This window comes from Lacerta agilis, chromosome 7 (genome assembly GCF_009819535.1).
Source record: "Lacerta agilis isolate rLacAgi1 chromosome 7, rLacAgi1.pri, whole genome shotgun sequence".
Classification (NCBI taxonomy): domain Eukaryota; kingdom Metazoa; phylum Chordata; class Lepidosauria; order Squamata; family Lacertidae; genus Lacerta; species Lacerta agilis.
In genome coordinates this window covers 49,155,516-49,170,100 of record NC_046318.1, presented here as the reverse complement: position 1 = coordinate 49,170,100, position 14,585 = coordinate 49,155,516, and positions in this window count along the sequence as shown.

The following is a 14,585-nucleotide window of genomic DNA, read 5'->3' as shown; positions in this document are numbered from 1 at the left end:
TTGTCACAAAATTAAAAACAAAACAAAAACTAAGATTCCCCTTTCAAAACAGAAACAAACAAACAAACCTTAAGTGCAGCAAAGCAGTGCAAGAGCAGAGCACCACTGCCCACCCTCAGGCTACATTCCTGAGTAATCCTAATAACATGTTTTAAGATCTACAATTACTAATTGTTTGTTTTATTTCAAATCTGCAACATGCTCTTTATTAAATAGCATTGAAGAACAGAGCATGAAATGTATCCTGGCTTACATCGTTAACTTCGGACATTAATGAAATCCCCTGAGCTGCAATTGGTCTTGATGCTCCTGCTTGGGAAATCCTTTTAAGTAACTGTTAAAGCAATTAAGCTGGTGTCCTCGATTTAATCTTTTCAGGTTTAGCCGTGGCACTGAGTCACACCAATCTTCTGGGTTAGACAGGAAAAGAATTGACGTCATTTCAAAATGCCACTGCGTAAATATCCCTGAAAAAACATGGCAGCTCAGTACACACAGTTGGGTAATCAATTGCTATGAATAATGGATTTTTTTGAACAGGTGAGCTTAGGGAATTTCAACCATTATTAAACTATTTTTAAAAAGACACACTTTCTATGACATAACACATTTAACTCACTTAGCAAGATGTTTCCTTTATCCAGAAAATCATTGCTCCTGTTAGGAATGATCATTTGGCACACGCTATGCTCAAGGGACAAATAGGGTAAGGGATGTTTCACACAAAGAGGCTTCAATAGATAGGCAGTAATGACAGCCTAAAGCTAAGGAGCATAAAAATAAATGTTACCTTTTAACCTTGAACAATTAAACCTGTTTTCTAACAAAATAGTCAAAGCAGATGGTGAGATAACCAGTTGGGAACTTTTACTTCTACTGCCTGCCCCCTGCTTTCTTCCGTTTTTTTTTTTTTTAAGAAGCAAAACAACAAGGCAGTTATAATTATGTTTTGTTCCAGAACACCTCCAGTTCCTTCCAAGAAGCTAGAGATGAAGCTGAACTACAGAAGGATCATTGCTGTGACTGGAGAAAATGTGCCCATTGCCATAGCATGTCTTGCACCTGTGAAACGTGAGAGGTCTTTTAACATTCTCTATGGCAGGTGGCGCTGTGGGTTAAACCACAGAGTCTAGGGCTTGCCGATCAGAAGTTCGGCGGTTCGAATCCCTGCGACGGGGTGAGCTCCTGTTGTTTGGTCCCAGCTCCTGCCCACCTAGCAGTTCGAAAGCACATCAAAGTGCAAGTAGGTAAATAGGGACCGCTCCGGCGGGAAGGTAAACGGCGTTTCCGTGCGCTGCTCTGGTTCGCCAGAAAGCGCCTTAGTCATGCTGGCCACATGACCCGGAAGCTGTCTGCAGACAAACGCCGGCTCCCTTGGCCTATAGAGCGAGATGAGCGCCGCAACCCCAGAGTCGGACACGACTGGACCTAATGGTCAGGGGTCCCTTTACCTTTACCTGCATACCTTTATGGCAGGCATCCACAAACTCGGCCCTCCAGATGTTTTGGGACTACAACTCCCATCATCCCTAGCTAACATGACCAGTGGTCAGGGATGATGGGAATTGTAGTCCCAAAACATCTGGAGGGCCGAGTTAGGGGATGCCTCTGAGGATGAGCTTACTAGCTCTAGTGAGTTTTTACGACACTGGAAAATCAGGGTCCTAAAGTGCATGGCGGACCTGCACAAATACAGTAGGCTCCCCATTTCACACATTGGTCATCCAAGCAGGGCAATCAGAATATGATGGGGCTGGAGCTCAAGGGTCCATCTCAGAAAGAAGAATGGGAAATGACTGTAGTCAAGAGGATCATACGTTCCGACCAACAAAAATCCCCAGTGAGCATGGCCATTGGTCAGGGATGATGGGAGGTGTAGTTCACCGACATCTAGGATGCCAATTAGAGTGATGGGGATATAAATGAATGGTTTCAATCGGATAACTGCCAGACCTGATTCATTCCATTCGGGCATAACTGCTTGCTATTTAGCTGCTTGCCATTACCAGCTGTATATTTTTACTGCTGGGGGTGGCGGCATCTGGGGTTCTCTATCTACTCCAATTCATGTGTGTTTATTTATACCACCTATTTTGTAAGTGGTAACATTCCGTCAACATAGCCAGTGTGGGTAAAGCAAAAGGGACCACAGAAATTTGATTAAACCATGCTTTTCTTCCACTATGTCACAGATTCTACCTTCCTCATGTTCTGGTAGTATTCCATCATTGTAAGGATTCTTCAGTTGGTATATTCATTCATTCACTGGTAGATTCATTCATAAATAAGAATATTTATATTCTCCATGTTCCACAGGTTACTCAATATGGCAAGCAATACAAAGAAAATTCATCAAAGTACAAATGCTGGTATCAACATGCCAGCATGAATTCACATCATAACTCATGGGGATTCTGGTTGTGATCCTGCCCCAACACACTCAAAATTAAGATACCAATATTGAAATTTATCAAAATTTAGAAAGCAGAGAGATTACCAGTATATAAATTGTATTGACGTTTGGAGTAGCCAAAAAAGTTACTCTAATAAATTCATAATGGAAACTGGTTTAAAATTATAAGGGAACTCTGACTTGATTTAACCAAGCCAAAGGAGTATTGATCCGAGAGACAGTATTGTGCAAACTGATTCAATCATTTTCCCAAAAAGACAGAAAAATAGTCCTGTGGCACTTTAAAGACACTCAGATAATGTCCTTTCCAAAGAGGCTGTTTGGCTAAAATATTTTAAATAAATAAATCAGTCAATCAGCTTGGAGCCAGAGAAGTTATGTCAGAGTGGAAAGACAGCTTCCCTTGCATAAGCAAATCCCATCAAATCCTCCTGATTTATTTGTTTTCCTGCAGGACTCTCTGCTCCACCATCTACCATTCAGATGGTTGCTTGGCCCTTGGGAATTGCTTTCAGACGGTGGGGGGAGGTTGCTTCAGAGAACTGTAGTGTGGGGGGCAGTAGTCAGGAAAACCCCATCGTACAAGCAGAGTTCTCCTTGTCTTCTTCTCCATCCAGCTCCTCATGTCCAAGTGGCACATGTGGCAGAGAAAATTTAAGTACCAATATAATGTTGCAAAATTTAAGTACCAGTGTTTATATTGGCTGATTTATCTGCATTTAGAATAATATAAAAATGCACTGCTAGTAGCATATGGTTTTCTGAATCCCACTAAACAATGAATAGCCTGTACTTTAAACTCCCTACTTTAAGATATATTTTTTTTAATCTATTTGCAATTTCAAAATATTTCCAGCGGGGCTGACCATCTCGTGTCATATAATCATATAGGTATCATATAGGTGAAGGAAGAAGTTAATCACGCTGAAAAATTCCCATAATTCATTTGCCTCTTAACAAGTGCTATATTTTCCCCAAATCACTGGTGCAATTCATAAAGATTTCAAAATTGAGATTTTTAAGGCCTATGCTGAGGGTTAGTTTTTCCAGGACAGGACAGATAAGTCCATCAAGGAACTACATAAAATAGACAAAAGAATGCAGCAGTCTGCCACTTAGTTTCATTGTGTGCAGCAAAGGTAAATTTGAGCTGAGGATCTTTTTTAAGGGCAAGTTGTGTGAAGCTGAATAGGTATTATGTCCTATCAAGGACTCATTGTTTAGCAGATCCTATGCCCAACAATGCCTCATTGTGATGGCAACAGAGATCAGTGCATTAAATACCCACGTTTCAGACCCCCTTTGCATTTTTGGTGTCCTCTCCAGCTACACGGACTAGAATATTGCTTCTACAATTCTACTTGGATGCTCATCTGCTTGCGGACTTGAATGAGAGTGGACACTTCTTCTAGCATGAAACCAACAACTTCACCCACTTTCTTTCTTGTCTCGTCCCCCCCACAGAGTCGGTTCTATTTAATCTCAGAGAGCATGAATCTACACAAATCTCTGATTTATTTATTTTTAAGGGATTTTACAAATTTGGAAAGTCACTTTTGGAATTACCTATTTTTCTTGGAAGTGTCAGGAAATTACAGCTTCCGGCGCTATGGTTGATGGACATCCATATGAGATTATCCAGTTTTTGGGAGTAAAATGCAGTTTTAAACAGCAAAATGGATCCATACTTGATTGTACCATGTGTTTCATGTACTGTAATTTGTTCAGAAATGCTATTTAAAAGAAAGGCATTCACGGGGAACAACAGTGACATGCACTACCTGGTTTTTACAAATATCACAAAATGCTATTTAAATTAAGGATTGAAGAGATCAGCTTGTTTCATCTGCTACTGACAAGGTGAGAGTTGCTATATGAAATGGACTTTTAATCTGTATATTCTGCAGTGTGGATAAAAAACTGGGGCAGGCCTAAGAAAGATAAATTGTGAGCAATGTTATCTTTAGTGTGGGTATTCTAGAGATGCAGAGCTAAAAATACTATGTGTTTGTGGGGAGGGGGTGGTCGAGAGAAACAGACAGAGAAAGAGAGGCAAATTCTTAAATTTGTTTCACTCCATTTTCAAAGAACTGCACAGTACTCGTGTTACAGGATGTCTGAAGCAGGCTTGGCTTAATGTACTGTTTTTAAAAGGTTATGGGAGGGTGCATGATTTGGCTGGAATTGGAGAGCCAATGAATTTCATTAACAGCCCCCCTCACCAATTTGAAAAACCGAATAAAGTCCACAGAACAGTCCTCTCTCTGTTCTGCATACCAGGAGTTCCCAAGCAGTGGTCTGTGAACCGCATGTGGTCTCTGTGTTTTTCAGGTGGTCCATGGTGTGTAAAAATCCAATTCAAAATCATGCAGCATCTAGCCCAGTGAATTACAATTGCAGAAAACCATTGGTCCACTTAGCAAATTTCAAATGATCCATGGTGGGAAAAGTTTGGGAACCACTGCTATATGCTATTTCATGGCTGTGAAGTTATGAAATTTAGACTTTTCAGCCTTTCAGCATCCTGATGTTGGCCACTTACTAATTCTGTAAATCTGGGTCTAGCTGAACAATTTTAGGCCATCAATGAGGGCTCATGCAAAGAAATGTTCCTCATAAAATAAAAATACTACAAATGAAGCAACTAGTATGTCAGAGAGTTGGTTAGTCTTGAATACAGGAAGACATTTTCTCTGTGGAGGGTTTTTGGTTTGTGTGTGTGTGTGTGTGTGTGTGTGTGTGTGTGTGTAGGGGAGCATTCAGCCATGGAAGGCTCTGGCATGCAGCCTGAAATGCTTTGGCCAAGAGGGAGACTTATCACTTCAAAGAGAACTAGGCCTTGGATGGATTTGGGCCTCAAATTAACTGTGGGCTGAATAAATATGAAGTAATGCTGAAATGTTTACTATGGGGAATGGAAAGGGTGGAGAAGCATTACAGTTTCTTCTGTTCAAATCACATTCCACTGAATTTTATGGCAAAACTCCTATCATTATCAATACAGCTGAACTCTTCAACTGAACTCAGGTCATCTATAGCTGTCTGCCTGGCCATCCCAGATGTCTGAACTGAGGTACTTTCAAACAGCTTAACAAGATACAACCACCATCTTGACTGTCAACTCACCATTCCCTTTGCCAATTAGAGTAGGCTCATATCACTAGAAGGAACAGGAACAGGAGACACCTGGGATAGGCCACCCAATTTTCAATGAGAGTTCTCTCACAGTTGTGACAGAATTGTGTTAATTTATATTTAGTAAGGTTCATGACATGATTTGCTGTCACATGTTTGTTTACTTCCCCTCCAAGCTGATTTTTTGCTGTCATGCTGACATGATTGTGTTGCAGAATGGTCGTGCACAGGTTTGACTCTCTGCTTGCTAAGTGGCTAGGAATAATCACAAGTTGAGTTTGGCTTTTTCAGGATGCTCACTTCTTCTCATCCTCATCTGGAGTTACAGTCTGTATGCCAAATCCTACAAATGTCTCACAATATCTTAAAGGGTTGCCTATAACATGTGTTTCAATGATTATTATCCAATGAAGGCAGGCCTACACAGCGTGTGATTCACTTGTTGGAAAACAGTCAAAAGCTGTGTTTAAGTGAGTGGAAACCATCCTATCCCAGGTAAGTAGATTATTTTGCAATCCAAGGTAAGGAGGATGGGCACTTGCACATTCTTAAAAAAGAGGAAATGTATCACTTAAAACAAAAGAGAAAGAGCACAGATTAGCATGAAATTTCCATAGGCTAATTTACATGTATAGATGCAAATTTAGAAATAATTGTTGTTGTTCAGTCGTTCAGTCGTGTCCGACTCTTCGTGACCCCATGGACCAGAGCACGCCAGGCACGCCTATCCTTCACTGCCTCCCGCAGTTTGGCCAAACTCATGTTAGTAGCTTCGAGAATACTGTCCAACCATCTCATCCTTTGTCGTCCCCTTCTCCTTGTGCCCTCCATCTTTCCCAACATCAGGGTCTTTTCCAGGGAGTCTTCTCTTCTCATGAGGTGGCCAAAGTACTGGAGCCTCAACTTCAGGATCTGTCCTTCTAGTGAGCACTCAGGGCCGATTTCCTTGAGAATGGATAGGTTTGATCTTCTTGCAGTCCATGGGACTCTCAAGAGTCTCCTCCAGCACCATAATTCAAAAGCATCAATTCTTCGGCGATCAGCCTTCTTTATGGTCCAGCTCTCACTTCCGTACATTACTACTGGGAAAACCATAGCTTTAACTATACGGACCTTTGTTGGCAAGGTGATGTCTTTGCTTTTTAAGATGCTGTCTAGGTTTGTCATTGCTTTTCTCCCAAGAAGCAGGCGTCTTCTAATTTCGTGACTGCTGTCACCATCTGCAGTGATCATAGAACCCAAGAAAGTGAAATCTCTCACTGCCTCCATTTCTTCCCCTTCTATTTGCCAGGAGGTGATGGGACCAGTGGCCATGATCTTAGTTTTTTTGATGTTGAGCTTCAAACCATATTTTGCGCTTTCCTCTTTCACCCTCATTAAAAGGTTCTTCAATTCCTCCTCACTTTCTGCCATCAAGGTTGTATCATCAGCATATCTGAGGTTGTTGATATTTTTTCCGGCAATCTTAATTCCGGTTTGGGATTCATCCAGCCCAGCCTTTCGCATGATGAATTCTGCATATAAGTTAAATAAGCAGGGAGACAATATACAGCCTTGTCGTACTCCTTTCCCAATTTTGAACCAATCAGTTATTCCATATCCAGTTCTAACTGTAGCTTCTTGTCCCACATACAGATTTCTCAGGAGACGGATGAGGTGATCAGGCACTCCCATTTCTTTAAGAACTTTCCATAGTTTGCTGTGGTCGACACAGTCAAATGCTTTTGCGTAGTCAATGAAGCAGAAGTAGATGTTTTTCTGGAACTCTCTAGCTTTCTCCATAATCCAGCGCATGTTTGCAATTTGGTCTCTGGTTCCTCTGCCCCTTCGAAATCCAGCTTGCACTTCTGGGAGTTCTCGGTCCACGTACTGCTTAAGCCTGCCTTGTAGAATTTTAAGCATAACCTTGCTAGCGTGTGAAATGAGTGCAATTGTGCGGTAGTTAGAGCATTCTTTGGCACTGCCCTTCTTTGGGATTGGGATGTAAACTGATCTTCTCCAATCCTCTGGCCACTGCTGAGTTTTCCAAACTTGTTGGCATATTGAGTGTAGCACCTTAACAGCATCATCTTTTAGGATTTTAAATAGTTCAGCTGGAATATCATCACTTCCACTGGCCTTGTTGTTAGCAAGGCTTTCTAAGGCCCATTTGACTTCACTCTCCAGGATGTCTGGCTCAAGGTCAGCAACCACACTACCTGGGGTGTATGAGACCTCTATATCTTTCTGATATAGTTCCTCTGTGTATTCTTGCCACCTCTTCTTGATGTCTTCTGCTTCTGTTAGGTCCTTTCCACTTTTGTCCTTAATTGTGGTAATCTTTGTACGAAATGTTCCTTTCATATCTCCAATTTTCTTGAACAGATCTCTGGTTTTCCCCATTCTGTTATTTTCCTCTATTTCTTTGCATTGCTCGTTTAGAAAGGCCCTCTTGTCTCTCCTTGCTATTCTTTGGAAATCTGCATTCAATTTCCTGTATCTTTCATTATCTCCCTCGCATTTTGCTTGCCTTCTCTCCCCCGCTATTTTTAAGGCCTCATTGGACAGCCACTTTGCTTTCTTGCATTTCTTTTTCATTGGGATGGTTTTCGTTGCTGCCTCCTGTATAATGTTACGAGCCTCCATCCACAGTTCTTCAGGCACTCTATCCACCAAATCTAAGACCTTAAACCTGTTTTTCACTTCAACTGTGTATTCATAAGGAATTTGATTTAGATTGTATCTTACTGGCCCAGTGGTTTTTCCTACTTTCTTCAGTTTAAGCTGGAATTTTGCTATAAGAAGCTGATGATCAGAGCCACAGTCAGCTCCAGGTCTTGTTTTTGCTGAGTGTATAGAGCTTCTCCATCTTTGGCTGCAGAGAATATAATCAATCTGATTTCGATGTCGCCCATCTGGTGATGTCCATGTGTAGAGTCGTCTCTTATGTTGTTGGAAAAGAGTGTTTGTGATGACCAGCTTGTTCTCCTGACAGAACTCTATTAGCCTTTGCCCTGCTTCATTTTGAACTCCAAGGCCAAACTTGCCAGTTGTTCCTTTTATCTCTTGACTCCCTACTTTAGCATTCCAATCCCCTATAATGAGAAGAACATCCTTCTTTGGTGTCATTTCTATAAGGTGTTGTAAGTCTTCATAGAATTGGTCAATTTCAGTTTCTTCAGCACTGGAAGTTGGTGCATAAACTTGGATTACTGTGATGTTAAAAGGACTGCCTTGGATTCGTATCGAGATCAATCTATCATTTTTGAAATTGCATCCCAGTACAGCTTTCGCCACTCTTTTGTTGACTATGAGGGCCATTCCATTTCTTTTACGGGATTCCTGCCCGCAGTAGTAGATATGATAGTCATCTGAACTGAATTCGCCCATTCCCGTCCATTTTAGTTCACTGATGCCTAGGATGTCAATGTTTATTCTTGCCATCTCATTTTTGACCACATCCAGCTTACCAAGGTTCATGGTTCTTACATTCCAGGTTCCTATGCAATACTTTTCTTTACAGCATTGGACTTTCCTTTCGCTTCCAGGCATATCCACAACTGAGCGTCCTTTCGGCTTTGGCCCAGCCGCTTCATCAGCTCTGAATCTACTTGTACTTGTCCTCCGCTCTTCCCCAGTAGCATGTTGGACGCCTTCCGACCTGAGGGGCTCATCTTCCAGCGTCATATCTTTTATATGCCTGTTGTCTTTGTCCATGGAGTTTTCTTGGCAGGGATACTGGAGTGGGTTGCCAGTTCCTCCTCCAGGTGGATCACGTTTGGTCCAAACTCTCCACTATGACCTGTCCATCTTGGGTGGCCCTGCACGGCATAGCTCATAGCTTCCCTGAGTAATTCAAGCCCCTTCGCCACGACAAAGCAGTGATCCATGAAGGGGAGAAATAATTACTATAATGTAAATAGAAATATATGGGACGTGGGTGGCACTGTGGGTTAAACCACAGAGTCTAGGGCTTGCTTATCAGAAGGTTGGCGGTTTGAATCCCCGCGACGGGGTGAGCTCCTGTTTCTCGGTCCCAGCTCCTGCCCACCTAGCAGTTTGAAAGCACATCAAAGTGCAAGTAGATAAATAGGTACCACTGCAGCGGAAAGGTAAACGGCGTTTCCGTGCACTGCTCTGGTTCACCAGAAGCAGCTTAGTCATGCTGGCCACATGACCCAGAAGCTGTACACCAGCTCCCTCGGCCAGTAACATGAGATGAGCGCCACAACCCCAGAGTCGGACACGACTGGACCTAATGGTCAGGGGTCCCTTTACCTTTAAATAGAAATATAATACATTCATTCACCATGGTGGGGAAGACTGTGAGCAGGTGGCATGCTGCCTGCTCAGTCTGCTGCCTAGGTGCTGAGGTGCTGGTATGGGAGGGAAGACTCATCCAAAATCAGATGGACTTCCACCCAATTTTGGGTGATTTCCCCCTCCTCCACAGTTTCCTGCACAGTATGGCATTGTGACTAGAGGGTTGGACTAGTCTAGCCTACCTCACAGGGTTGTTGTATGGAGAAAATGGAGAGAAGGGGAACCATGTTTGTCATCTTGAGCTTATTGGAAGAAAGGTAAGATATAAATACTGTATAACAATCATCACCATCAACCTGCCCCTCTTTGGATGGGCGGGGGGGGGGGAGGAAGCTCAGGTCACTACAGAAGGAGGCTGGCATGAGAAACTTTCCTTCAGTTAATGCTTGTAAGTTAAATGATCAAGCCTTACTGTTTGAAAATAACTGAGAAGTACATACCTTTGCAACTATGTCATTCATATTTGACTCCTTAACTTTTAACTATTCATCTGAAGAATGTTTGATGTTTGATTATGTTTTTATATATGCTGGAAGCCATCCAGAGTGGCTAGGAAAACCCATCCAAATGAGTGGGGTATAAATATTATTATTATTATCATTATTATTATTATTATTATTATTATTATTTTATTGAACTGCAATGCTAAGTTCAGATGCAAGTAAAATCAAATCCCCCCTTGTTTCTATTTGATTTAATTTCAGCATGTCCCTAGTGGAATAAAAAAAGCAGATGCAGTGACCAAGTGTCATAACTTTGGCATCAGTTTAAGTATTTTACCTGCTTTTGGTTTTATATGTACACAGATAGATCTTTCTATATTTATCTATTTGATTATTTACCACTGCAGAATTGTGCCTCTTCTCTTCAGAATGAGCACAATGTTTCCATTAATGTATGAATGCTCAAGTTCCCCACCTCCAGTTGTAAATACTGTAGCTGATTGTAATGGATCTTTGCAGTGGAATTTGCATATTATTCAATTTTCGCTGTTTCCCCCCACTGTGATTCAGACAGCAAACGCTGAAAAACAAATATTTAAGACCTGCTCCTGCTGAAGCCAGAAGCAGTGGCAAAATTCCTGGTGAGCCAAGGATTTGGCCTAAATCCCCTATAAAAGCTAAATGCACAGTTTTAAGCTATATCCTAATCAGTAGCGCTTTAACAGGATTTGAGTTTTATTATAGTCTGACGAGTTGCATGTGACTCCAGGGCTGCATGATAAACATTTCAAGACTTAGATGCTTTGAGAGGAGGGTCATTTTTCCTGGCCTGCACGTCACTATCAGCAACAGTACACAAGCACACAATGGGAATGATACTGGCCTGATTGCAAACAATGCCTTTGAAAAAAAAACTTCAAACCATTTCTTAGTGAACAATTTATCAGTATAATTACCATTTTCTAATCTGGAGTTGTGCTGGGGCATTGTTTCAGGTAATGTGTGAAGGTGGGGAAAGAAGATTGGCTGTTTTAGTCCCCATCAGGTTGTTTAGGGGTACATAGTCTTAGGGTGGAGACTTAAGCTTGATGAAGCATTGTGCTGGCACTGCAGGCTATGGCTCCTCCACTACCTGCCCCTTGGAACACCTACTTCTTCTAATTCCCCCACCCCCAGCAGCTTACAAAGCAGCTGGGTAATGGAGGATGGGAAATAATTTGCATTGGGCTTAGTGACTTAGCTGCCATGAGGCTTCCAATCAGGCTGACCATCTGGTTGCCTTGCCTACTTTATGAGGAGAGATGAGTTGAAATGAGAGCCTCAAGACAACTTGTGACCCAGCTGGAGAAGACAAATAAGACTATGGTGGCTTTGGATTTGCTAATGCACAGACCCAGTTAAAAGCCCAGTGAGATTGTCTCAAATTCTCCTTGAGCCAAGGCTCAACATCATGAAGTCATGGCTGTTAAAATCCATGCCACAAACTGGGATTGTGCACCACGTGGTTGAATAGCCACTACTTTTTATATTGAGAAGGCAGACATGGGCTCTGAGGTCTCAGCCAACTGTCTCTTGCCTCATGCATCGATGGCAGTTCCTTCACATCTTGATTTTGTCTCATCATTTGCTTTACTTGTTGTGATTAACAGTGATTGCATTACAGATTCCACCTTAGCCCAAGATAACAATTCAGGAGGACTCCCTACAAATGAGATAGGCAGTGCTGAAGGCGTTTGGCAAACTTCATAAAAGGTTTGAACAGTTTCACCACCCCTTTTTATTTTGTAGGGACTGAGCTTGGAAAGACTCACTCTGGTGAGTCTTATGAGTCACACCAGTCTCTCACGTCCCATCCATGGCTCATTTATCACGTCTCATCCTGATCTCTGGTGCCACACTGATTTAAATTTGATGATAAGCCTACAGTCTACTAATGCTATTTTGTCACTTTCTCATTCTATCCCAATCTAAAACAAAACCCAACAACTTACACAATGTATTTCCTTGTTATGTCAGACTTCAGCGTTGTTACACTCACTTTATTTGGTCCTCATTAATGCCAACATGAGTAAAAGGTTAGAGTCAATTTATAATAATATAATAATAATAATTTATTATTTATACCCCGCCCATCTGGCCGGGTCTCCCCAGCCACTCTGGGCGGCCTCCAACAAATACCAAAATACAATACAAGTCACAGTTTAAAAACTTCCCTAAACAGGGCTGCCTTTAGGTATTTTCTGAATGTCAGGTAGTTGTTTATTCCCTTGACTTCTGATGGGAGGGCATTCCACAGGGCGGGCGCCACTACCGAGAAGGCCCTCTGCCTGGTTCCCTGTAGTTTTGCTTCTCTCAGTGAGGGAACCGACAGAAGGCCCTCGGCGCTGGATCTCAGTGTCCGGGCTGAATGATGGGGGTGGAGACGCTCCTTCAGGTATACAGGACCGAGGCCGTTTAGGGCTTTAAAGGTCAACACCAACACTTTGAATTGTGCTCGGAAACGTACTGGGAGCCAATGCAGATCTCTCAGGACCGGTGTTATGTGGTCCCGGCGGCCACTCCCAGTCACCAGTCTAGCTGCCGCATTCTGGATTAATTGCAGTTTCCGGGTCACCTTCAAAGGTAGCCCCACGTAGAGCGCATTGCAGTAGTCCAAGCGGGAGATAACCAGAGCATGTACCACTCTGGCAAGACAGTCTGCGGGCAGGTAGGGTCTCAGCCTGCGTACCAGATGGAGCTGGTAGACAGCCGCCCTGGACACAGAATTAACCTGCGCTTCCATGGACAGCTGTGAGTCCAAAATGACTCCCAGGCTGCGCACCTGGTCCTTCAGGGGCACAGTTACCCCATTCAGGACCAAGGAGTCCCCCACACCCACCCGCCTCCTGTCCCCCAAAAACAGTACTTCTGTCTTGTCAGGATTCAACCTCAATCTGTTAACTGCCATCCATCCTCCAACAGCCTCCAGGCACTCACACAGGACCTTCACTGGTTCTGATTTAAAAGAGAGGTAGAGCTGGGTGTCATCTGCATATTGATGAACACCCAACCCAAACCCCCTGATGATCTCTCCCAGCAGCTTTATATAGATATTAAAAGGCATGGGGGAGAGGACAGAACCCCGAGGCACCCCACAAGTGAGAGCCCAGGGGTCTGAACACTCATCCCCCACCACCATTTTCTGAACACGGTCCAGGAGGAAAGAGCGGAACCACTGTATAACAGTGCCCCCAACTCCCAACCCCTCTAGCCGGTCTAGAAGGATGTTATGGTTGATGGTGTCAAAGGCCGCTGAGAGATCCAGCAGAACCAGGAAACAGCTCTCACCTTTGTCCCTAGCCCGCCGGAGATCATCAACCAGCGCGACCAAGGCAGTTTCAGCCCCATGATGAGGCCTGAATCCTGATTTGAAGGGATCCAAATGGTCCGCATCTTCCAGGCGTGCTTGGAGTTGTTCAGCAACCACCCGCTCAATCACCTTGCCCAAGAATGGTATATTTGAGACTGGGCGATAGTTGGCCATATTGGCCGGGTCTAAAGATGTTTTTTTAAGAAGCGGTTTAATGACCGCCTCTTTCAGCGGGTCTGGAAAGATTCCCTCGCAGAGGGAAGCATTCACCACCGCGCAGAGCCCATCGCCCAGCCCTTCCCGGCTAGCTTTTACAACATCACTTTTCAGGAATGAACACTTGGAATATGGACTTTAGAATTTGTGAATTGTTCAGAATTCCTTTGAGTGTTATATTTAGTACAAGCAAGAATCTTACAGAGCCAAATACCCGGACCTAAATCCACCTTTGTGCACCCATTCGCAGACTGGCATGAGGTATATCTTTTCCTCAATGTATTAATACTTACGTAGAAAACTTGCATCTCCAAAACCTCATAGCTGATCAATCACAAACCTATTTTATACTGAAATAAGCTGTAAAACAGTGCGTTGAATTTTAGTAGAGTACACAGTAGGTACGGCTTAACTGAGGCAGACACCCTAATCATGCATTTATCACATTTCCCCCCATCACATTCTTTACCCAAGAAAGTGTGGCATACATGAGGTTGTTCTATTTTAGGCTAAGGAATAGAGGTAGACCCTATAGGCTGAAGGTGACAATGTTGGATCCAGGAATAACCTCCCCCCACCCCAACTATGGAGCTTCTCTTTCCAGGAGAATACAACTCTATCCAAAACAGGCCATTTTGCCACCATGCAGATCAAAGAACTCAGAATACTTAAAACCTATGTCTTAACAGGATTCATCTTCAACTATTAGTAAAGATTAGTAAAACAA